The sequence below is a fragment of the Mauremys reevesii genome, linkage group 4 (assembly GCF_016161935.1).
Source record: "Mauremys reevesii isolate NIE-2019 linkage group 4, ASM1616193v1, whole genome shotgun sequence".
NCBI classification, from domain to species: Eukaryota; Metazoa; Chordata; order Testudines; family Geoemydidae; genus Mauremys; species Mauremys reevesii.
In genome coordinates, this window is record NC_052626.1 from 39,992,348 (window position 1) to 40,018,181 (window position 25,834).

At 48.2% G+C, this 25,834-nt stretch overlaps 1 protein-coding gene across 2 annotated transcripts in view; it reads right to left on the minus strand.

The window, feature by feature from the left end:
• The window catches only part of NRXN3 (neurexin 3), a 1,505,977-nt gene that overhangs the window by 1,450,512 nt on the left and 29,631 nt on the right, over window positions 1-25,834 (minus strand). Inside the window, exons 1-2 of one of the 2 annotated variants that reach the window (XM_039537767.1) lie at window positions 9,554-10,056; window positions 8,616-8,708 (exon numbers count right to left, since the gene is read on the minus strand). The exons of the other annotated variant lie outside the window; for it this stretch is intronic. The gene's annotated coding sequence lies outside the window, so the exon portion shown is untranslated. Of the gene's footprint in view, window positions 1-8,615; window positions 8,709-9,553; window positions 10,057-25,834 lie in introns of those variants that run through there. 2 annotated transcript variants of the gene reach the window in all.

Sequence of the window (25,834 nt, forward strand, 5' to 3'; positions counted from 1 at the left end):
TAATAATATATGGAGATATACCTCTCTCATAGAACTGTAAAGGATGCTGAAAGGTCATTGAGTCCAGCCCCCTGCCTTCACTAGCAGGACCAAGTAGTGATTTTGCCCCAGATCCCTAAGTGGCCCCCTCAAGGACTGAACTCACCACCCTGGGTTTAGCAGGCCAATGCTCAAACCACTGAGTGATCCCTCCCCCACACTGGTGTAGTTCTAGGTGGGGATGTGAGCCCAGTGGTCTCCCTGTAGATAAACTGATAGGGTAGAGAAAGCCCCCCCTCGAGACGTTGTGTTTGAGTTTCTATGGAGGGTGGCTGGGAAATGGTCTCATAAGAGTTTGTGCTTCAGTTCCAGGACTGGCTGCTGCTGAGGATGGCAGCAGTACCATATTGTAGCCCTGTCCCCAAGATCACAAATTGGAGGAAGGTGGCAGCAAAGCCAGGAATATGCCCAAGGAAGAAGTGTGTGGATTTAAAAGGGCCTCGTTTAGCTTCACAAAGACTCATAACGAATCCTCAGGATACATCTCCACAGCAAAAATAGCTGTGCGGTCATGAGTCTCCCAACCCAGGTCCAGTGAGTGGGGCTGATGCTAAAAATAGCAGTGTAGACATACAGGTTCTGGCTGAAGCCTGGCTCCAAGACCTTCCCTCCTCCCCACAAGTCTCAGAGCCTGCGCTTCAACCCAAACACCACCATCTACACTGCTGTTTTTAGCCCTGTAATGCGAACCTAAGTCCGTTGACCAGGGCTCTGAGATTCACTGCCATGGCATTTGGGGGGGGGGGGGTTGTTGTTGTTTGCAGTGTAGGTATCTCCCCTTAGATCCCTTAGTCACTGGCCTTGCATAGCTATGAACACCTCTGGTCGTGAAGCACCAGACCCATGCTGTGGATTTGCTGTAACTTTATGTGGGATGGATGTGGTGGAAAGATTTTGGTGCAGGGACCCCTTTTAGGGAACAGGAAGAAAAAGCCCATATTTCAAGGTCTTCAGGTCTGTTTTGCTTGCTCCACTCTCCCTTATGTTGCATTTCTGCTGCTGCCATGAAGACACAGGCAGCAGAAGGAAGGATTGTACTTGTCCATCTGAGCACACTGCTTTGACACTGAAATCCAGGCATACATGCTCACACCTGGTGGCCCTGAAGAGGGATGTTTCCTGTGGCTGGAAGAGAGTTGTACAAGGGTACCCCTATTCTGTCTCTACCATGGGATCCTGATGTTCAGGCTGGGGTCCGATCCCCCACCAAAGCCCTTTGAAGCTCGCTACTCATGGACCATCTGTTCCTCATGGGACCATCTGTTCCCAGCGAGCAACACTCACAGGAGATGTTCACTGGGACTTGCAGATTGAAGCACAGCAGGAGCTGTCAGAAAGCAATGGGAGGCCGTTCAATGGGGAATTTCTATTTGCAGTGCATGAATCATGGACATGTGGTTTTCCTTCACCCACCCATTCCCCACTGGGAAAAGCATTCAAATAGAGGACCCCAAACAGAACAAGCTGCATGACTTGCAACCATACTGCCTTGAGCTATACTGTCCCTGGAAATCCCAAGCTAAGCAGCAGTAGATTCTATCCAGGCATAGACAGGAGACCTCTAAGAAACAGTAGGATATGCTGCTAGTGTCTCAGTAAGGCGTGTTCTTCCCTCTGAGTCAGTTCTGACTCCATCGTGCTGCTGCTGGCCATTTTGTGTTTCTGATAAGAAATCGACAAGATGTCTTACACACTCTACTGTTCAAACCTTCGGTTCTGACTAGGGCTGTCAATCGCAGTTAACTCAAGTGAACAACAATAGAATACCAATTTTTCTATACTTTCAAATATATAGATTTCAATTACACAGAATAAAGTGCTCACTTTATATTATTTTTTGTTACAAATATTTGCACTGTAAAAAAGATAAAAGAAATAGTATGAGAGGAATTGAAAAATACAAGTACTGTAGTGCAATCTCTTTGCTGTGAAAGTGCCACTTAAATACGGAGCTTTGTTTTTGTTACATAACTGCACTCAAAAACAAAACAAAGCAATGTAAAACTTTAGTCTACTCAGTCCTACTTCTTGTGCAGCCAATCACTAAGACAAACAAGTCTGTTTACATTTACAGGAGATAATGCTGCCTGCTTCTTATTTACAATATCACCAGAAAGTGAAAACAGGTGTTTGCATGATACCTTGCTATGCCAGCTACAAAAGTATTTATGTGCCAGATATGCTAAACATTTGTATGCCCCTTCATGCTCTGGCCACCATTCCAGAGGACATGCTGATGATGATTGTTAAAAAAAAAGTGTTAAATTAATTTGTAACTGAACTCCTTGGGGGAAAATTGTATGACTCCTGCCCACCTGCATTCTGCCATATATTTTGTGTTATGATAGTCTTGAATGACAACCAAGCACATGTTCCATTTAAGAACACTTTCACTGCAGATTTGACAAAATGCAAAGAAGGTACCAATCTGAGATTTCTAAAAAGATAGTGACAGCACTCCACCCAGGGTTTAAGAAGGTCTTCCAAAATCAGAGAGATGAGGTGTGGACCATGCTTTCAGAAGTCTTAAAAGAGCAACGCTCCGCTGCAAAAACTACAGAACTCAAACCACCAAAAAATAAAAATCAACTTTCTGTTGGTGGCACCCGACTCAGATGATGAAAATGAACGTGCATCAGTCCACACTACTTTGGATAGTTATCAAGAAGAACCCATCATCAGCATGTTCTCTGGAATGGTGGCTATGTGAATGATGCTGATGCAGTTGTCAAAGCATTGAGGGGGTGCTGATTGGCTTCCCATCTATTGGGATATTCCATTTGATAGCAGCTGTGACCATCAACAAAGCTTTCTGAAGATTGTAAAGAAGTTTTAAAACAAACTTAGGAGATCTCCTATTGCATACGTAGGACAAAGAAGAACTGGAAATAAAGTGGAATATTCAAACAACTCAGGATTGGTGCCACGCTACATCCCTCGCAGAGTGCTCATTGTGACAAGGCAAGGGACAGAGTTAAGGTTATTTGGGGGATCTTAACTGAATTTCCAGACTTTCCATTGTTGTTTTGTTTTAACATAATTAATCTTAACTTAGCATTTCCTGGCTTTCCAACATTTGGGTATTTTTAATCTATTGCCTATCTATAATGTGTAGGGAAAACAGCTGTGTTATCAGGAGGGAGTTCAATTCGGGTGACATGCTGGAGGCTTCTGATATTAAAACATCCTTGGAATTTCTAAGTATTATAGCTGACAATTTCCTAACAAAGAGTTTTGCATCCAACACCAGGAAATTGCATATTAGACCTCATCTTGACAGATAGAGGAATTGGTCACAGAACTAAAAATTAGTGGTAGTTTAGGTATAAGAAATCATCACCTGATCACATTTGTAATGTGCAAAGAGAATAAAGTCTCAACTAGCCGTATATGTACTTGGTGCTTTAAAAAGGGCCAATTTCACAGAGCTGTGAACAACTGAAAACATTTATGAGCCAAATCAGCTGAGAGGAAAAATGTAAACAGAAAAATGTGAATGATAAGAGGGAATTGTTAAAAAACTATTTACTTGGTGCCCAAAGAGCCACAATCCCCAAAAATCAAGGGAAAAGGCTGTATTGTCTTAAACTGAGCTGGCTTAGAGGGAAATTGAGGGGAGCTACAGAAAATAAAATAAAACAAACAGAAGAAAAAAGGGGAATTGATAGTGAATATAAATCAGAAGCTGGGGTTGTAGTATGTTAATAAAAGAAGCAAAGGGATGCCAGGAGAAATCTATGGCCAGCAGAGTTAAGGACAGTAGGAGTTTAAAAAAAAAAAGAAAAAAAAAAGAATCATAACAATGGTATTGTTCCATTACTAGGTGGAAATGGTAGATTCAATATAAAGCAGAGAAGGCGGAAGTGCTCAATAAATATTCCTGTTGCTATTTTGGAAGATGTCAGATGATATAGTCATAATATGATGATGATAATGAAAACACTTTTAAGTTACAAGGTCCAGAGAACTTGCATCCCAGAGTTTTAGATAGAGCTGGCCCAGGAGCTCGCTGGACTGTTAATGCTGAATTTCAATAAGACTTGGAACACTGGGAATGTTCCAGAAAACTGGAAGAAAACTAATGTTGTGCTAGTATTTAAAAAGGGTAAATGGGATGACCCCACTAATTATAGGCCTTTCAATCTGACATCAATCCCAGGCCAGACCCCATTAATAAAGAATTAAGGTAGGGTAATATAATTAATGTCAACCAACAGGGGCTTGTAGGAAAAAAAATAGATCCTATCAAACTAACTTGATGTTTATGAGATTACAATAGTGTTGATGTAATATAGTTAGGGCTTGTCTAAACAAACACTTAGTTCACAGCAAGCTGGGGTATAAATCTACCCCACACAAGCCTGCTGCACACTAAGCAGCCACATGGACACTGTTGCCATGCACTAAAAGTTTACTCCTGTTTCAAAGCCAGGTAGATCATAGTGCACTATAGAACTTTTAGTGCACTGAAGCAGAGTCTACATCAGGGGTCTCAAACACGCAGCCCGCGGGCAGCATGTGGCCCATGAGGTTATTTTCTGCGGCCCGCGAGCTCCTCACGGGCCCCTCACCCTCCTCCAGCATTTACCTAGAGCAGCTCCGGCCCAACGTGGTTCCCCATTCCCAGCCAATGGGAGATGCTGGGGGCAGTGCCTGAAGCAACAGCAACACACACACACACACACACACACACACACACACACAGTGCACCTGCTCCCCCATGTTCCAGCTGCTTCCAGGAGCGGTGTGGGGGCAGGGCAGGCAGGCCCTGCCCCTAGTGCGCATTGGGCCAGACCCTGCCCCCCGAACCCCTCCTGCAGTTGAACCCCCTGCCCTGAGCCCCTTGCTGCACCCTGCCACACCCCTCCTGCACCCCAACCCACTGCCCTGAGCCACCTGCTGCACTCCGACCCCCTGCCGTACCCTTCACCCTGACCCCCTGCCCTGAGCCCCCTGCACCCCTCCTTCACCCCCAACCCTGTTCCCTGAGCTGCCTACCGCACCCTGAACTCAGCCCCCTTCCCTGAACCCCCTGCCGCACCCCACACCCCAACCCCTGCCACACCCCTCCTGCACCCCGATCCCCTGCCCTGGCCCCCCTGCCACACTCCAACCCCCTGCCCTGACCCCCTGCCACACCTCTCATTCCTCCTGCACCCCACACCCCAACTCCCTGCCCTGAGCCCCTGCCACACCACACATCCCTCCTGCATCCCCTGGGGGCAAGGAGGGGGCAGAGTTGGGATGGGTATTTTGGGGAAGGGGTTGGAATGGGGGCAGGGCTTCATGGAAGGGGTGGGGTGGAGTGGGGGCAGGGCCGAGGGGGTGGAAGTATCAGTAATGCAGCCCTCGAGCCAATGTACTAGTCCTCATGTGGCCCTCCTGGCCATTTGAGTTTGAGACCCATGGTCTACATGGACACTTAGTGTGCAGCACACTAATGTAAGGCAGATTTACACTCCAGCTTGCCACAAACTAATTGTTCATTCAGACAAGACTTTAGACTTCTGTACGGCATTTAACTTGGTATCGGATGACATTTTGGGTAAAAAACCTCAAGCAATACAAAATTAACATGTCAGATATTAAGTGGATTAAAAACTGGCTAATTCTCAAAATGGAATTGTAAATAGGGAATCGCCCTAGAGTGGATGTGTTTCTAGTGGGATCCTGCAAGGAACAGTCCTTACCTCTACACTATTTAACATTTTTATCAATGACCTGGTAGAAAACAAAAAATCACTACTGATAAAGTGCAGATCATGCAAATGTTGGAGGAAAATGGTAAATGTGGCATGAAGAGGACCAATCACTAATACAAAGTGATATGGATCGCTCAGTAAGCTGAGTGCAAATTGTGTGTTTTAATACACTAAATGCATACTTCTAGGGCCAAAGACTGTAGGCCATGCTTACAGGATGTGAGACTATCCCTGGAAGCTGTGACTCTGAAAGAGATTGGGGGGGGGGGGGGCATCATGATAATCAACAGAACATGAGCTCCCCATGCAATGCTATGGCCAAAAGCACTAATGTAATCCCAGGATGCATAAACTGGGGAATCTCGAGCAGGAGTAGAGAGGTTATTTTGTACCTCTGGATTTGGCATTGATATGACCACTGCTGGAATACTGGGTCCAGTTCTGGTGACCACAATTCAAGAGGGATGTTGATAAACTGGAGACTGTTCAGAGAAAAGCCACCCAAATGATTAAAAACATGTTACAGTTATTGGGCTCCTTGAGTCTATTTAGCTTAACAAAGAGCAGTTTAAGAAGTGACTTGATTACAGTCTGGAAGTACCTACATAGGGAACAAATATTTAACAATGGGCTCTTCAATCTAGCAGAGAAAAGTACAACACAATTCACTGGCTGGATGTTGAAGCTAGACAAATTCAGACGGGGAAGAAGGTGTACATTTTTTAACAGTGGAACAATTGACCAAGGGTCATTCTCCACTACTAGCAATTTTTAAATCAAGACTGTATGTTTAAGATCTGATCTACTTCAAACTAGAATTATTTGGGGGAAGTTCTATGGCCTGTGTTATACACAAGGTCAGACTAGAGGACCACAGTGGTCCCTTCTGGCCTTGGAATCTATTACTACAATACTCTAATAACATTTTCAGCAGAATATATTAATATGTCTTTGCCCTAGACTTTACAAGGCTGTGTCTTGAAATAGCCATAAAATGTTAATACACTTCAGCTGTTAACTAGTATTTACAGATGAGCCAGATTTTATAAGTGGCAAATGTTCATTGTTTCTTAGCCAGGTGTTTGATCATGGGATTTCAGGGCAGAAAGTGCCTCTGATAAGGAGACAATGTTGTGTGTCATGATTAGAGCTGGTTGAAGATTTTCTATCAAAATGTTTTTCTGTCAGAAAATGCTCTCTTTGACAAAGCCAACATTTGTGAAAAGAAAAATGTTATTTTGGCCAAAAAAAGTAGGTTTTTTTTTTTAAATTGCCAAAACAAATTTTTCTTGAAGGAAAAAAAAAACTAACATCCACAACCCAACCTTTTGTAAGGGAAAAAGGTCCTTTTGTGACCAGCTCCAGCCATGATGTTTGCATTGCCGACTGTACACACTACATGGGCATTCTATAGTTGTACCATACTCTAGAGATCCATTGTATGTTACAAATATAAAATGCAGGTATAGTGTATGTACGCTCATGTCTCCCTCTACTGGCTAGCCCTGTGACTAAAACAGCCTGCAACTTACAGCTAAGGAAGTTTACAGTTAAAGCAGCAGAGGCTTGTCCCAGTTTGGATCCCTGCTGATGACCATGGTCCCTGTATGCATGCAGTCCTCCTCTATTACACACACTTTATTCTCCCCGACTTGCGTAGGCAGAGCACCCTTGTGCATTTTCAGTAGGAGGCAGAGCTGCATTCTGGTCTGCTTTTAACCACAGGTTTGCTGTCACAACTGGGTGCTGGGCCCAAGCTGTCACAACCAGATCTGGATCAGCATCTAAGCTATCCAGAGACCGTTTGCATCTGGGGTTGGAGCCAGACTCATCTCTACCATGATGAAAAGCAATTGTGAAGGAGTCCTTGAACGCTTAGTTAAACGCATCTCTTGAGAAGTGAGCTACCCTACCAAAATAGAGCAGCCTTGTTCAGAGTCTCAAAGCAAAAGGTATCAGCCCTTGGAGTCAAGCGCGGTGTCAGCCACCTGGCTTTCCACCACCACTCAACTCCACCTGACCCCAGGGGATGGGTTCCAGGCCAGAAAGGCTGGAGCAAAATTGGCCTAGAGGAACCCATAGGCACAGCTGGAGGTCAGCACCTGTGTCTCTGTAGTCACATTATTTGTATAGTGACCCACACTGTTTTGCTTTCATACTATGATGTGTCAACACTGGTGCTTGTGCAAGTGAGTGCAAACATCCCATTTTTATTTGCCACGCCAAGCCTTGGCTGGATTCCTGGCAGCTGACTCGGCCACAGTGTGGCCCCAAGAACAGCCTGAGCAGCCGTCACAGGCACTCTACAGTGACACCCTGTGGTGATTTAGTGAACGCAGCGCGGCGGTGCAGGGGCTGGGCGAATCTTGGAGCAGATATTCTGCTTGTACATGGCAGGGGTTTTTTCTCAGCGGTAACAGATAAGCATCATTGACCAGTGAAGATGGGCAGCTGTATAGCGCAGAGAGAGAGAGAGAGAGAGAGAGAGAATGGCCATTCTCTCTCTTTCTTTTTCCATGGGGCCATCCAAAACATTGCTCCCTTTTGTTTGCCACCGTGCACTCCTTGCTGCTTCCCAGCCCAACTCATAGTATCTGCTTCCCATTTGCACACAGGAAATGAGCAATTCCATAGCTGGCTCTCCATTGCACTCAGCACCACCATCCCAATGTGCTCTTTAGGCCTGTTACATAGTCACACCAAGTCATAAATTTGGCTGATAGCATGTCACAGAGCCAGGCACAGTGGGCAAGTGCTGCACAAACTACAGATCCACACACCTCAATCAATGCACCTCAGTCCTGAACTGCAACCGCCCCCTCCCCTCCCCCAAATAGCACTGAGGGTATGTTAATATTGAGCGTGTGCATTTACCTTGTGTCATCTCATGGGTCTGGCTGCTGTTGGCACAAGCAGAGCAGCCGAGGTTCCTGGTAACCCTCCTTTCAGGTGGTCTCATCCATTAACCTGATTGAAGATGCAAAGCAAAGCACACTTCTACCATCTTTAACATAACACCCCAGCAAGGGCTGTTAGTATCATTATCCCCATTTTACAGAGGGAGAAACTGAGAAAAAAGTCAGAAGTGGATGCTAATTTCAGGGTGCCCACTTTGAGACAGTTTGGGCTTGATTGACAGAGGTGCTGAATCCTAATCAAGCCAGCTAACTTCAGTGAGAGGGTAACAGGGGCACAACTGGAGTTTTCCTGAGGATGGGGACCAGAACTCTCCCTCCCCTTCCCTGTACGCAACCCCCTACTCTCTCCCACATACTCTCCCTCTGCCCCCAGAGCTATACACTCCCCCGAACCCTGGTCTATGCCCATTCCCCTCCTCCTGCCCCACACCCAGGACTACACACTTCCCCCCCCACACCCAGTTCCGAGCTCTCCCTTCTGTACCCAGCCCCACGGTCTCCCCACCCCAAGCCCAACCCTGAACTCTCACCAGAGTGGAAGTGAGGCTGAAGAGCACCACTCCTACCAGGAGCCAGGCAGTTCTGGGAGCCCCAGGCCCCATTCTCCTGCTGCATCTCCACTTCCTGAGAAAGCACCACAAGCCTGGATCCAAATCCTCCCACCCTCCTGGGCACCAGGAGACATGCCCAGTGCCCATGAGCCCCAGAATGATTGCAACAATGGGGGCCCAAGCAGGCACATGGGGTCACAGCCAGCACCATGCAAATTTGGCCCAGCCACATTTCCATCATGACAGAGGAGTGGCCAGGCAAAACTTCCAGCCCCAGTCAGGGGCCAAGGGAGGGCCTGCTCACTCCCAATTATACCCCTGGTGTGTAAACAATTACACTTACCCTCAGAGCACGGCACAACAGGGGACTGCAGCTCTAATGCTGCCCGTTGATCATTTCTTCAGCCCTGTGCTGGCCTGTCTCTGCCTGGGCCTTACATGGCCCAGCCCTCCAGCCAGGTCACCTCTTAAGTTCAATCCCTTTCCAGGGTAAGAAAAGTCCAACTGTAAATCCAAGTAAATATCCAAACCAAGAATTCTTCCGCCCCTCTTGGGCTACACTGGAGCGCTCTGCTCTTTGCCTTGACTCCTGGGCCCTACAGAGTTCTTCTGTACTGCTTCATCCTGGCAGATTACTCCACCAGCCTCCCTCAGGAATAGCCCTCCTTCTTTCAGGGTCCCCCACAGGAGCCTAACCTGCTCCCTGCGGTTCTCCCCAGCCTGACTTCACCTAGCCCTTCCTAAGGTGGGACCTCCTCTTAACTTCTGTCTCCTAGGTCTACTCCCTGACTGACATCGCTTCCTTCTCTATGTAGTTCTTCCTGACCCTTCCACAGCTGGGATCACTAATTGTAATTGAGTCCTCATGGGGGGCGGGGGGGAAGGGATAGCTGTTAGGTCATAGGCAAGACCAAGCCTCACTCCCTTAAAGGGCCAGTCAACCTGTGACATGATGCTCTACACTTGAGAGCTCACTAGTGCGGCATCCAAAGTTAGTGGACAATTTTGAAAACTTTAGTCTAAGGGCATGTGAACAGGCGGGGTAATGCGCCCTATGGGGCTATGATTTCTAAAGTACACTGATGTGTTGCACTTTAATTGGTCCATGTAGATGCTGTTGGTGCACATTAAGTGTTCCCTAGGGCACTTTAACACAGGACTGTTTCAAGCAGCTCTATGTTAAAGCACAGGAGGGACCATTAGACATACATCCACAGGGTCTACTTGGACCAATTAATGTGCAACATGTTAGCGAGCTTTAGAAATCATACCCCCGTAGTGTGCATCCGTGGCACCCGCAGTCGTATGTACATTATGCTCAGTACACACCATGGCTGCCCAGAGGGGATGTGCGGGTCAGTTTGCCCCAGGCCCTGTTTGAGCAGGCCCCTAACTGAGTGGCACTGCAACCTGGAGCACCAGATTGCAACAGCATTCCCTGAAATTTGACCCGGTGGCCCCTCTGTTACAACCTGAGTGGTGCCATGAAAAATTAAAGTGAGAGTGATGCAGCTGTGTGTATTGTACCACGTCAAACATTTCTGGGGGCATCATCCCACCCTGTAAATAAGCCCTCAGTGACATTCCTGAGGACACAGTGTGAGTCCCTGGCACAGCTGGGAATAGAACCCAAGAGTCCAGTGTCTGTTCCCCTGCTCTAATCACTAGGCACGCTCTCTCCCTCTCTGAATAGAGACCAGGCATGTTTTTATTCCCCTTTGGTTCTCTGTCAGTGTAATTCTGAGCAGACGGGTTTAAAGGACACTTATCCATACTGCTTTGTATTTTTTAAATTATTCTTTCCTACATTCCTCCTGTTACATTTTATCTCCAGCACAATCTAAAGCAGCAGCTATTGAGCCTGCCTCTAAATCTGATCAAACTCTTGCTCTCCCTGTGGTGATAGGGGAAAATCTTTACTGCCAGTCTCTCTGCTGCCTCACCTCCTGACACAATATTATTTCATCGTAACCTGTCCAGTGAGCAAATTGCCTCTTTGGCCACAGCACAGTCTCTGTACGAAGCCTGCTCTATTGATTCTGACACTCCGCTCGTGCACACAGGGCGATTCCAGGAGATGAGGGATCGATGAGAGCATAATTGCTCCCTTGCAGTCAGAACCAGGGAAGGGATGGGGAAAGGGCATGGCCATACGAGCGCGGCTGAGAGAAGCTGATGCTGTTACTGGAGCTTCTCCTCTCTGGCACACAGGGTGCCCTGCTGCAGGGTGGGATGAACACAAGAACTCACAGGCTCAGCTACCTTAGGCGGCGATAGTGGGTCATTCCAGCAGCATTGAGTCTGCACAGGCTTTGGGAATAGTGAAAAACAGCCAAAAGGGAATGGGAAGAGATAGGGGTTTGGTTCCAGGAAAGGAGTACTGAGGGCAGGGATGATTGGGGAGAACTAGACTGAAGAGCAAATATTCCTCCAAAGGGCTGGTATAAACTAGTGCCTAAATCAGCACTGCTCAAATATTCTTGAAACAAAGGGCTGCAGGGACTACTTACCCTCAGACTACACCGAATGCCATACAATGGAGCCAGCTACAGGTGTTCACAACTTTAATATGGAGCCTGCAGCGACTACAGTTCCCAGAATGCAATGCTTCATGGCATGCTAGGACCAGCAGTCTCTGCAGTCTACACCTCTGTATTAACAATGAACATAGGTCTCTTCAGTCCCAATCAGGCCATCCAGCCCAATATCATGTCTCTGAAGGCTGCCAATATTCTATGTTTCAGAGGAAGCTGTAAACCTCATAATGTGAACAATTATATAACAAACTACCTATGGAAAAATATCACAAGCATGATTAGCTAATGTTCTATACTTGTTAAACTTATCTATGGTAACTGCCAATATTATTGATGACCATATAAATGGATAATCCTGTTTGGAATCCTATTAATCTCTACAACAAATCTTGAGGCAGTGAGTTCCACAGGTTGGTAACATATTTCTTTCTATTCTCTTTAAACTTGTTTCACTCAATGCTGCTATTGTTCTTGTATTATGACTTTGGGTAAATAAGCAACCTCGATTTCCCTTCTTTCTCCCATCATTATTTTATATGATTCAATCATGTCCCTCCCCCACAAATCAAACAGACCTTATCTATTCCATCTCTCTTGATATGCAAGCCTTTCTGGGCTTTTTATCATTTCTATTGCCCTGAAAGACTGCAGGCTACATTGGCCACACTTGGAACTAAACAATTTTTTTCTGTGATGTTTTCATTCTCAGTGCTGCCTGTCAGATTAGAAATTAACTGTAACAATTAACTTCAAATATCAGGCACGAAACTTCTTATTTCATCCACATACAGGAACTGATTCCACATGTTCAGATCATATGGCCTTTTACTTGTAAGTGTCTAACAATGCTATAATGGACCCAGCAACATCAGGCCTTGATGTTATTGGGTTAACCAAGTATTTTTTTTTGGTAAGTCCTCTGTGTTGGTTTCATCATATTATTGAGTTTCCTTTCAGAAGAGGGATTCAGCGCCAGCATGGGATTTAAAATGTTAAAGGGGCATTGTCCAGTGGTCTGAGACATATAAATTCCTTCTCTGACACTGACTCAATGTGTGGTCTTGTGTAACTCGATTCCCTGCTCTGTGCCTCAGTTTCTTCACCAGTAAAAGGAGGCTGGTGATATACATATTACCATAGTTAATCATGGGGGGTAAGAAGGAAAGGTCCCCCTGTTCCTTGCACTTTGCAATCTCAATTAAACCGAATGCAGCAGATTTGTCAGGAGAGTTCGGGGGGCAAGACATCAATATGTACAAGGGAACAACTTCATCCCTGGTGTAACTGAAAGTACACAATAGCTGTTGGAGGAGGGTAGCTATTCCTTACACAGCAGATCTTTTGAGCTGATCAGTTTCACATGTTGGGTGGGTTTTATTTGTTCTCATTTAACTTCATATTTATTATTTGAATTTTCTCTCTTGGATTATCGCCCAAGTGATCATACACAATAAAGCATTTCCATGGGGCTCTTGTGGGTAAGTCTCATTATCCCCATTTGACAGATGGGAAAACACATGTAAGGCGCGAGAGAGGGAGAGTAACTTGCACAAGATCAGACAGTCAATCTGTGGCAGAGCCAGGAGCAGAACCCAAGTCTCTGTGGTCCCAATGCATGCCCTGTCCACTGGACTGCACTGCTTCTCTACTTTTTCCTGGGAGGATTATTTGGATGACATTTGTACAGTGCTTTGAAGATGAAAAGCGCAAAGTATTATTATTGCTTAGTAGCAGTATGGTGCCTGGCTCATTGTCTTGAATATTAGAAGCCCCGGGGAAGGTGGGATCTCAAAATGCATAAACATGGCATTGCTTGGGCAATTACAACATCTGTTGATACTTCCAAGTGTGGATGCATCCAAACTGGATCCAAACAAACTATGGAAAAGCTCAGATCCCAGGATAGGCTGGAGTTTCAGTGCAGAAGGAGCTCCTTCCCCAAGGCAGAGAAGAAGAAAAGAGGCTCAACAGGCAGGTACAGGAATAAACAGAGAGTCTATGGCTTTCCATGCTAAGACTCCAAAACGTTTTTACTACTGCACTGACTAAAGAAGAATTAATGCCGGACATGGTGCTCTTGTTGTGTCTGTGTTCGTGGGTGACGCTCCATCACTGACACAGCCTGTTGTTTACACTTCCAGCTTTATAGAGTCATATGGGGAGTAAATCCAAGTGATTTATTGTCTAAACACCTGGTGACAGCCGGGTGTTCTCCTGTGCTCACACAGCTAGGGCTCTCACCTCCAATCAATCACCAAGAGCCACGAATGCATACTCACGCCAGCAATGCCCTGGCGGGGGGAGGTGGTGACGGTCCAGTGGGGTGCGGAGGGCAAGGGGCTGGGATAAATTGGAAAGTGATCGCTTCAGTGTGTTCACTTGGTAGCAGGGAATAATCTGAGCTACAAAGTTTGGATCCAAATACAAACTTCTCCAGAGCTGGTCGCAAAAGAGAGACAGATTGAGATTCAAACCTTCCCTGACTGTGAGGGCTTTGGAATTGGGGTTCTCACCTAAGACCATCTCTGCTTAGCAGTTTTTACTCAACAGACTTTTGCCCCCAAATACCAGGATATTTCCAAGAGTGAGGATTCCTAGCTCAACATCTGCATGGAGTGCTGCTATCACGACATTTTCAGTGGGCTAGTTTTCAACTCTTGCTCCAGAGATGGATGCTGCCTGCAGACCACCTGTGGGCTCAGGTGGAATCTGCCCTGAGACAATGTGGGAACCTGCTTGTTGATGAAGCATGGTCACCTTTGCACATTAGGCCTGCTGGACAAATACATTGTACATCCTCTTCTTGTTGCATCACAATGTCGGAAATGAACCTTAGCTCCACTGATGATGCAAAGTCATGATATCACCACTAAATGTTTTGATGTGATGACATCCCAGCAGTCCTCATATATTTCCAGGCACTTCCATGTCCTGAAAACTCAGCTTTCAAGATGCTGGATGGCCTCTCTTCAAAACCAAGTGCTGACCCAAGCCCCAGTTGGTGGACACCCAACCAGCTGTGTATCTGTGGTCACTGGCCTTTTCACTTCCTAGATACACTGCTGCCCAGCTTCTAAGTACCACAGTAAGCATTGTGAATGACTTGCCAGAGCTCACTCATTCCACAGGTCTCAGGGTCTCTCTGCCACAATCACTGTGTAGGGGATGACTGGCTCAGAAAAGTCTCATGAACCTGCCAGACCTTCAAGCATCACTAGAGCCAATCGTACTTGTAAGTGCTACCTTTTGCTTCCTGGTTCTGGCAGAGACATGAAATGGAGGAACCAAAATTCCATCGCTATCTTTATGGCCCAAGCTGGAGCAGGAAGCACCAGGAATCCTGCCAAAGAGAATCTGGTTTGGGGACATTCCCAGCTCGAGGGCAATATAGCGGCTTCCAGCCATTGCTCACAGTGTTGGCTGGGGACTGGTGTTGGATTGCATGTTGGTGGATACTCCCAGAGGCACTGGACCAAAGGCAAGCACACTACCTCCCATGGTCCTTCCTATCCCATTACATGGGATGCAGCATGCACTGCCACCTACCTCCACTGGCAGATGGAGAGAGGGATATGTCCCCTGCCCTTGCTTTGCCCCTCATACTCTGGGGAACCTGCCACTCTGTCTGCACTAGATCCCCACCCCCCACATATTGGGGGCACAAGGACATGAATTGTGCCCAGCCTCGACACAAGAGAAAAAAGGCTTCTTTTCCCTATTCACCTCCCCCACTACACTGTAGGTTAGGCTGGCACGATCCAGCCCATGTGTGGAGATAGTTTGGATAAGCAGGGACACTTGACAAAACAAAATGTTTTGTAGTTACATTTCCAACTTTCCCAAGCTTCAAGACAGTCAGGAGAGGACAGGAATTGGGAGACGGTGTCACTTCATGTTCTGGGCAAGGGTCAGGTTTGTTATTATTTTATCCGAGCTCATTCAACCATCCTGAATTCTTCCCAGAGACACAGGCAGTCTGGCTACACTGCAGTCATGCGGTGTGATTGCAGCGTGTGCAGATGTACCCGAGCTAGCTTTAATGTAGCGTGCTCGGGTAGCAGAGCAGTGAAGTCACAGCAGGACAGGATGCAGCACATGTTACACAAGTCGCCCCCACCCTCACAATGACTAGAATGGCTACCCCATGCTGAAGCCTAAGCTGCCATGTCTTCACTGCTCGAGTAACTAAATCAAAGCTAGCTCAGGTATGTCTACGTGAGCTGCAATCAAACCTGCGATTGCAGTGTGGCTGTACCCTGAGTCACTCTCTCTAATGCTTAAAACATCAAGCCAAAGCACAGGCAATGGAGCGCTCTGTGAAACTCACAGTATTTTCCGTCATACACTCACCTCCTGCCTCCAGGCTGAGCTCACAGCAAAGAGAAGCTGTCATCATCTGTAACTGAAATGCATTAATGCGGATGTCATGAGGGAGATCAAAGGCAAAACACAATGGTAGTCCACAGAGTCCCTTTTCTGAAGCTCCTGACAATATGCAGCACTTGTACGGTGCTTTCCTTCCTTAGATCTCAAAGCAACTAACTTTGCCGCCAAGCTGAGCTTGGCAAGGGCATTTCCATGTACCTCAGTCCCAGAAAGATATTGGCACATCAGAGGGACTTCAGAGAAAAGCAACGTAAATGATGAAGAAAGTCTGGGTCTGATTTACGAGATAAAATTAAAAGAGCTCAAGTTATATATACAACGTGGCTGGAGTAGGAACCTTAGAAACATGCCTGATAGTAACTAATAGTGATTAATAGCAATTATTTAAATCATAATAAAAAGACAAGTGAGTGAGTGACATGGTAGTTCTTTAGAAGCCCTGGAAGAGAGCACACACCAAAGAGACGGTTGTATAAGGGGGCATAACTGGGAGGAATGGGATGAAAATAAAACAGTGATAATCTAGGCTGGATATCAGAGTGCATATTACATGACTTGCCATCCTAAAACAACCCCTCACAGAAAGACCCAGCACTCCACCCACTCTGCCTCAGTTTCCCCACAACAATCTCCATTCACTCCCACCATAAAGGTGACTTGCCACAGTGACTTGACCCGTCAGCTAAGTCATGAACAAAAGTGCACCCCTCCCAGGGAATCCACGTCTGAAAACAACACCCAAAGAAAAGCAACTTTGGCCCCACTGGGCACAGCCGGCAGCCCCCTTTCTTACACATCGGCTCCTAGCAGCAATAGCCTGGCTCAAGTCCAAAAATGTCAAAACACAAAATCTTTGTCCCTGTCCCAAACTGTGCCCCTTCTCTCCTTCCCATGGAGTCTGTCTTCTCTCCTCTAATTCAAGTGTTCCACTGCCCACATTCTGGGCTCAGCTGCCACCCTTCCTGGGCTCCTTACCATCTCTCCTCTCAGCCCCTCCTGGGCTCCTTTGGGTCACTCCCTGCTCTTTCCCAAGCAACCACTCCCAGGCATTCCTGCTTAAGAGCCTTTCACAGGCCTCTGCCTGCCTTTTCCTCTTATCTGGCTCCTCACAGCCGTCCACTCTCCAGCCAGCTCACTACTGCAGGGCTTCCTTCCTCTTAAGTCCAAGTCCAGCGCAGGTGCAGCAGGACAGGGCTAACAGAACAGAGCCCACTGTCCCGAAGCCTTCTGGCCCTTAAAGGGGCAGGCCTCTCTGGTACAACTTCCTAACAGTGTTCTATTAGGAATAGTGAAATTATCTCCTAAGGCAGGGATTTGAACTATAGGAGTAACTTCATTCATTAGCTGTAAGCAGCAAGCTGTTACAGTTACTGGAGCCAGCTGATAGAGGGAGACAATCACCCACTAACCCAATGTATTACATGGGTATAAACTGGAGTGCATGCAGCCCCTGTTAAAAGAGTGGGAGAGCTGCCACTGTATTCCAGCCAAACTAGCCATACAGCCTTGTAGGGATTCAGCATTGAGTTCACACTCTTCATTACAGCACACTAGAGAAAGCCAAAAATAGATCTAGATTAATAGATTAGATGGGCAAACAGACTCCAGCTGCAGTGTCGCCCTCCTGCTCTGAAGCCTCTTCCAGAATTAGCAGTAGCTTTGTTGCAATTCAGTCCTTCAAGCTTTTCTGAGCACCGGGGTGAGACTGCTGTGGCGGCTGTGAGAATGATTGTGTCTGTGGATCAGGGAAGTGAGAATTCCTTCTCATGGCTTCCATCACTATGAGGGGCACATTGTCAGATTTGGTCATGATTTGTTTCTGTGAAGCTGTGTGCCTGGAACCACTTGCATGTGCAGTTTGTGCACGTGCACACTCAGGACTCACCCTACCACACCAATTTTAATTCAAGTACTATCACCCTCGGTGCACACCTCAAAGAACTGGAAATCAAACTACAATGCACAACCTTAAACTAACCTTCCCTTGCTACATGATTTAATAATTTAATAACAATTATTGTCTGAAAATTACAATTTTACCATACGGGAGCCAGGAAAAGAATGCAAAGCTGATTATGTACTCCAAATATCTTGGCTAGTGAGAAACACAAACAAGCATCTATTATAGATTAATATTAAGGGCTAGATCCTCAGCTGGTGTAAATGGGCAAAGTGCCATTAAAGTCAATGGAGTCACATTGATTTACACCAGCTAATGATGGGCCTTGTGACTTTAAAATAATCAGCTCACCAATAGTATCCATATTCCTTAACAAAACCATACACCAGTGCACGGCAGATGTACATTTAAAGAAGGTTACATAACGATCCAACAAATTAACAGATTGGAGTTAAGGTTGTGCATTGCACTGTGATAGTCAGTTCTTTGATGTGTGCAGTGAGGGTGAGAGTATTGTTGATGTGAAAGTAAATGTGTTAGAGAGGGTACTTGTGTGTGGGTATGCTCGCAGATCGATAGTGTGTTGGATGTGAATGTTGCCTTAGTTTATTATATCTTTGCTTTTGAGGGGTTGTGTTGCGGGGAAGTATACTCGAGCACCTACAGCATTTGTTGTGGGGGAATATACATGCCTATATAAATGTATCATGGCTCTGATTCTTAGGCAGGCTTCAACTCATGCGCCAATACTGCAAGTGCTGCCTTGCCCCCAGAATGAAATGCAGACACAGCATGGGTACAGCTATTTGTGCCCACAGCAACAACCATTTACACACCTGTCTGCTTTGAGCATGCAGTCAGGTAGCGATGTGCAATTGTGAGTACTGATAATTGTGGGTGCAGTTTTGCATTCACATCTAATTAGAGATGCAAAATTGTGCCCACCTAGGAGGCAATGTTTGAAAATTTAGGCCTAATGTGAAAAAATGTGGCCTATTTCGTAACACTCTCAGTAGCATGCAATACCATCCCTTTTTGGCCAGCGCGTCTCTGGGAGTGCAGGAGACTAGGTCTCCAGCCTCTGTAGATAATGGGAATTGCAAGAGCTCCCCAACCCTGACCCCCCCTGTTCTAAGCAGTGCTTTTGTCACACTCAGCTCATGCATTGTGGTTTCCAGGCGAATTTCCACTTGGTGCTCAGAGAGCTGAAACCTTTAGATTAATCCCAGATCTGTCAGCCTCCATCATTTTCAAGCAGGGCTCCGAGCTCTAGGAGACTCAGTTACTTTCTCCAGCACTGAGCAGCCTTAAGCCTCTCGCTGTCTCAGTGTGTGGACAGCTCTATTCCTTTCCCGCCCCTTCCCAAGATGATCCTGGATTTTTGGCTGTTCTAGCTCCACCAGGATTCTCTTGGAACCGAGCCAGCATTCCTCTCCTCTTGCTCAGTACATTTCAGCTTGGTCTCTGTGGCTAAGTCAGTCCAGCTATTAGCCAAATGCCTCCATCACCCCCCTCTTCACACACACACCCTCCAACGCTGCCACCATCCCCACGCAACCCTCATTCCTGCAACTGCAGCCCACTCTGAAGTCTCACCTCTCTGATGTAGGTGTGAAAATCAGCCCTGGGCCCAAGTACCCCAACTGGGAAGTACTCAGACCTTTCCCTGGTATATGAACACTCCTGGCAGGCTGAAATTGAGCCCTTGCTCAAATGTGGCTTTGGTTATACTGCACCTCGGTGACTATTTGTAGGTGACTGCAGCCCAGTTATCTATCCCCTGGCACTAGAATGAGGCTGAATATTTCTCAGCCAGGGAATTGGCATCCCTCCCACCTGCTTTTCTCAGTGTTTTTCAGGGGCTGGAATCTAATCTGTTCTACGCACTGAAGGTTGCTATTTATCTGGGGCCACAGCTTTGTATGGCTCCCCCATACATGCATGTTCCATTGGGGCTTTTGAGCACAGCTCTCTGCCAAGCCATATCTGCTGCGGACTCTTTGGAGCTACACCAGTGCCAGTCGGACCATTGTAGGCTGCAGATCTGACCCTACGGAGCAAGCAGAAAGGAAACAGGACTTGTTTTACTTATCATTCATTAATCACCAGCCCCGTGCTCCATGCTGTACAAAGCACAGGGCAAGACACAGTGCCTACTTAAATCACACTCATAACTTGGCACATGGGCCACACCCTTGACCACAACTTGGTCTGAGTAACTGGGCTACTCCCCATGACCCGCAGTGGGGATAGTGCAGGAGGAGGGTAAATTATCCTCCTTCATGCCAGGCTGCAGAATGGGAGTGGAACTACCCAGCAGAAAGCTGAAGCCTGCAATACCCATGGTGACTGCTTCTCTCCCCCTGCACAAAGAGAATGGCTGGTGGAGCTACACAGTCATCGTTCCACCAAGCCTACACTCATTATCCCAAAGAAACAAGCCTACATGCTGGGTGCAGGTACAAGGAGCCAGCATGCAGCACACTGAGTGTGGCACCCCTGCACGGGGTCCCCTATCCACCGGGGAATTTTTGCTGAGTCAGGGCCCTCCCCATCTGTGACAGGCCTGGGTGTAGATCCCATCTGTGTCAGTGGGACACTGGGCAGAGGGAAAACAATGCTGCTGAGAGAGCATGGGATGGATAAGCAGAAATAAAGTAGAGCTACCTGCGGGAAGGTCTGTTGATCAGGAGAGAATCTCTAGGGTCAGAAAGCAAGCAGGGTAACATACCCAGAGTCCCACACAGCCACTGCCTCAGAGCCCAGGCACTCTTCCAGAGCCCTTCCCTTTGCACAGGTGTTCAGAGGACAGGAAAGGAAACCTGGATTAACCCCTTGTGCACTGGAGATGAGGTTGTGCCCCTGCAGCTGTGAACAGCTACAAATGAAATAGTGACTCCAGGGCGAGGGCACTGAGTGTCTGAGTTCAGTATCCACCAGCCCTTTGCATTCTCTCCAAGGAGTCTCCAGTATCCTCTCTCTTTCCCCCCATTTTCTGCCTCATGCTTTTCACCGGCCAGTGTGTCAGATGTTCTAAGCAGGGCTAGAATAGCCAGGAGTGTGTGGCAGGTCAGGACTAAGGAAGCATTGGCTGATCTGGGCAAAAGGGGTGGGGAATGCAATAGCTGGGGGAAAGGGAGGGGAGCTGAGATGCATTGGCACAAACCAGCTCATGTTCTGCCCTGCTCTTAAAGATTCAGCCTCGTATTTTTGTGATCATCAAATATACATGCAGGCAGGGCCAGCTCTAGGCACCAGCATTCCAAGCATGTGCTTGGGGGAGGCCCTTCTCAAAGGGCGTCATTCCAGCCCTTTGGGGGGCGGCTCTTTTCAAGGGGTGGCACTCCGTTGTTTTTTGTTTTGTTTTTTTGCTTCAGCGGCAGCTTTTTTTTTTGCTTGGGGTGGCAAAAAACCTGGAGCTGTCTCCGCATGCATGACTCGAAAACCAAGAAAACCCATGAAATGAGAGTGTATTTCTCTCAATGAAGCCACAGCCCAGACACACAGGTAAATAACGTGTGTGTGTGTGTGTGTTTGTTTTACTGCAGCTGCGAGTGTCTATCATTCTTAAGCCATGTGTATTCACTGGGTGGGCGCTGGTGCTGTTTTCCTGCTCCACACACCCTGCTGTCGTGAGGATGCCCCTCATCTCAGAGCCACATCACAGCTGTATTGGCAGCACCCTAGTTAGAACCTGCAACCTGCCTTGAAGTGAGAAGAGCTGCTCCTAAACTAGTGATCAACAGAGGAAGAGATGAGGCATAGCCATTAATTAGGGAGAGCCACACAGGTCTGCAGGGGCAATGAGGCTGCAGGGAGGGATCTGACACACACATTTTCATCACGAAACTAAAGAGAAGGGCCTGAGAACAGGAGCCAGGAACTCCCAAGTCCTTAGCCGTAACTGTGACATTCCCTTCCTCTGTCGCCTCACGCAAATCCCTGCCCCTCTCTAGTCTAGTCTCGTGGGATAACCGTGCCTCAGTTTCCCCCTCTATAGCATAGGGCTAATGACACTACATTACCACCGTTGTTGGGGAGGGGAATGACAAGGAGCTAGGAGGACAAATTTATTTTCTGTACGGTTGCAAAGTGCTAAGTGTATTGTGTTTTATGAAGCACTCGTGAAGGCGAATCACCACATGGCCTGCAGGGCACAGCGTGGCAATGGTTCTTGTGCTCTGAGGCATGGCTGTGGCTGCAGCTCAGCGTCCAAGAAGAACATCCACGCTCCACCAGCCCCAGCACTTCCCTTCTGTGCTCTACACGTTCCCCCGCCCCTCAGAGCTCCTGTTCCTCCCCCCAGAGTAGTTCTGCTGCGGACGCCTGTATACGCAGTACACCCCTGCCCAGGAGCTGCTGGAGTCCCATTTTCCATGTCCCCCCTGCACAGCGATAGGAGAGCTCCTTGAGGTGCCACTTTTCTTGCCTAAACAATTATCCTTTCTATAAATACCTCCTCGTCGTGTGTGTGTGGAAGGAGCATCCAGCGCTGCGAAAAGAATTTAACCCTTCAGCGTGCAACCACTAAACCCCATTATCCCAGCTTCCCGGCTGGCACTCCCTCCCGCTCCCTCCATCCCTTCCTAGAGGCAGCTGAATCAATGTTTGAGTTGTACAAACAGCTGCCTGACTGCAATTTGGAAGGGATTCAGCTGGGGATTACAGCGAGGCAGTGGATAAAAATCTATTACATGGCGGTATTTATTCTAGATCCCTGTGGCACTCAGCGTAAACTCCAGCCACATGCTCCAGCCTCATTCACAGGCACTGGGAGCATAGGACCAATTTGGGAGAGGGAGCTGGAGGGCGTGGCAGCAGGGTTTGAATCTAGTTCACATTTCCAAGACAGAGACTTTAGTGAATTTAGAACTGGAGAAAATGCAGTTTTGACAGCCCTGAGACTGAGATCCAGTTTGTGGTCCTGATTATACTGGTGTCAATCCAGAGTGACTCTACTAACTTTAGTGGAGTCATTCTGGATTGATGCAGGTGTATTTGATATCAGAACCTAGACTTGGCTTTTTGGTTTACCTACAGAACAGATACAACCCAGGAAGCAGCAGTGGAAACTCCCTCCCTCCCAGCATGGCTCTGCTGTGGTCTGGAGTCCCCCTCCTCTGACAATGCAAGGGGATGCTCAGTCACCAACACCCAGGTGCTTGCGCTCTGATCTGAGACTTGCTACCAGGGGGCCAGTTTGTGCCAGCTGTGGTGATGGTGGCTTCTGAAGTGAGGTCACCTGTCTACTGGAATTGGACTGAGAACCACCAGCTCATTTCACACAGGAAGCACCAAGCAGCCATCAGGTAGGTGGTCATTACAGGCCCATCCAGACTGAATGGGTTGGGAGCACTTTCCATCCTTCCTTGGGGATCTGACTCAGCTCCAGCCCCTGCCCCCTTTTACATTCATACACCGATGGAGAGAGCCATCCCATTTCCCTGGCACTAAAAAATCAGTTCTGACTACATCAAACATTTGATTTGGAAGCAGAATCAGTAACCCAGAGCAAACAAACAGTCAGCTTGGGGCTAGTGAGAACTAAATCGGTCCTGGGACTTAGGTCAAAGCCCCAGCTCTGGGAGCGCGGCTCCCAGCGCTGTACGTTATTTCCCACAGGGAGGTGGAGTACGGACAGCGCTGGGAGAGCTCTCTCCCAGCGCTGGCGCTTTGACTACACTTAGCGCTTCAAAGCGCTGCCGTGGCAGCGCTTTGAAGTGCAAGTGTAGCCAAAGCCTTACTCCTTAACACCAGTGGTGGATTAATGCACGTGCCCAGAGGCCCTGGCCAATTTGGGAGGCCCTGCTGGAGCACTGGAACCTGTGTAGAAGTGGAGGGGCCACCGGCGCCAGAACAGTGGGCGGTGGGGTTGGGGGGCCAAGAGCAGTCCCCGTCCCATGTCTCTCCCCCCTGGGGTGCGCCACACAGGCAGGTGGATGGTCCCAGGCTCCCCACAGCAGCCTGGGCTCCCTGGGCAGCGATTACCACAGCCTGGCTCCAGCTGCCAACTTGGCCAGGGGGTGGGGCCTCAGGGAGAAGAGGAGCAGGGGGTGGGGACCTGTGGCAGGGGTGGGGGAGAGCCAAAGGCCCACCTCAGCCCCACACCAGGAAGAAGCTAACACTTCTAGCTGGGGCTGCGCTTCATGGCAGGGGAGCTGAGCACCTTATCAGCTCCCCCTCAGTGAAGAGCAGCCCATGCCACCGCTGCTCCATGCCTGCCCGAGGTTACTACACTAGTGCTGCCAGGCGTCCCGTTTTCGACAGGCATGCTTGGTCGAAAAGGGACCCTGACCGTAGCGGTGCTGACTGGAGACTGGACAATTAAAAGTCTGTTTGGTCCCTGGGGCATGGGAGGGGGTTCAGGGTGCAGGCTCTGAGAGGTCAAGCTTAGACAGGGGGTTGGGGCGTGGGAGGAGGTTTGGACTGTGGGCTCTGGTCAGCGCTGATCCCAGAAAGTGACTACATGTCCCTCCATCTCCTAGGCAGAGACGCAGCCAGAGAGGTTCCATGCGCTGCCCCTGTCCCGAGCGCTGGCTCCACAGCTCCCATTGGCCAGGAATGTGGCCAATGGGAGCGGCACCTGTGGGCGAGGACAGCATGCAGAAGCTCCCTAACCCCTCCACTTAGGAGCTGGAGAGACATGTCACCGCTTTCTGGGAGCTGCCTGAGGTCAGTGTTGCCTGGAGCCCAAACCCCTGAACCTCCTCCTGTGCCCCAACCCCTGCCTCAGCTCAGAATCCCCTCCTGCACCCAAACTCCCTCCTGCACCCCAACCTCCTGCCCCAGCCTAGAGCCTCCTCCTGCACACCAAACCCCTCATCCCCAGTCCCACCCCACAGCCCCAGCCGGAGCCCTCACCCCGTCTCGCATCCAAACCCCTTGTCCCAGCCCAATGCCCCCTCCTGCACCCCAGTGAAAATGCATGAAAGTGAGGATGTGGGAGCGTGAGCGATGGAGGAAGGGGGGATGGAGTGAGTGGGGGCAGGGCCTCAGAGAAGGGGTGGGGCCTCAGGGCTGGGGGCAGGGCAAGAGTGTTCAGTTTTCTGCAAATAGGAAGTTGGCAACCCTATACTACACCCTTGTTAAAAAGTGGGGGCGCCATGCCCCCCGATTCTCCCAGTTCCAGTGCCACTGGGCCCCTGGGGTGTGGGAGGCCCAAATGGTCTTTGTGCCCAGGGCCCCAGTAAATCTTAATCCACCTCTGCTTAACATTGACCATACTGGAATGATTGCATCACTGTCCTCTACTGGAGAGAATCAGAGCTGCTCTACAAGGGTTGCCAAACCTCCAGGATTGGCCTGGAGTCTCCTGGAATCAGCATTGATCTCCCAGTGACTATTGAAAGCAATCCAGGAGATTTTAATAGGATGTTTTAAGAAAATGACATTATGCATGTTGTGTGGGGGGGAAATCTCCCAGAATTACTTCAGTCAGAGTTGGCAACCGTATGCTCTACTATGAGGCATAGATCCTGCAAAGTTAACAGAGATTTTCCTCTAGCTCCAGTGGTACAGGCTTGTGCTTTTTGGAGCAGGAAGATCTGAGTTCTATCCTAGCTGCTGCCATGAATTCTAAATGGCCATGGTGTGTAGCTTAGTGACAGCTGTGATGTCGACTTTATGCAAGGAACCCCAGTCTGGACCTTTCAGTCCCTGATGAGTGCATATCAATGCAGGGGAGGAGGGGTTTGTGTCACATGAGGACACAAATAAACAACTGTTTCTTTGGCTGTGAAAGCCACTGCTCCTTCTCTGGCCTGGCTGGAGGGTGAGGCAGGAGAGACCCCGCTTTGTAGCA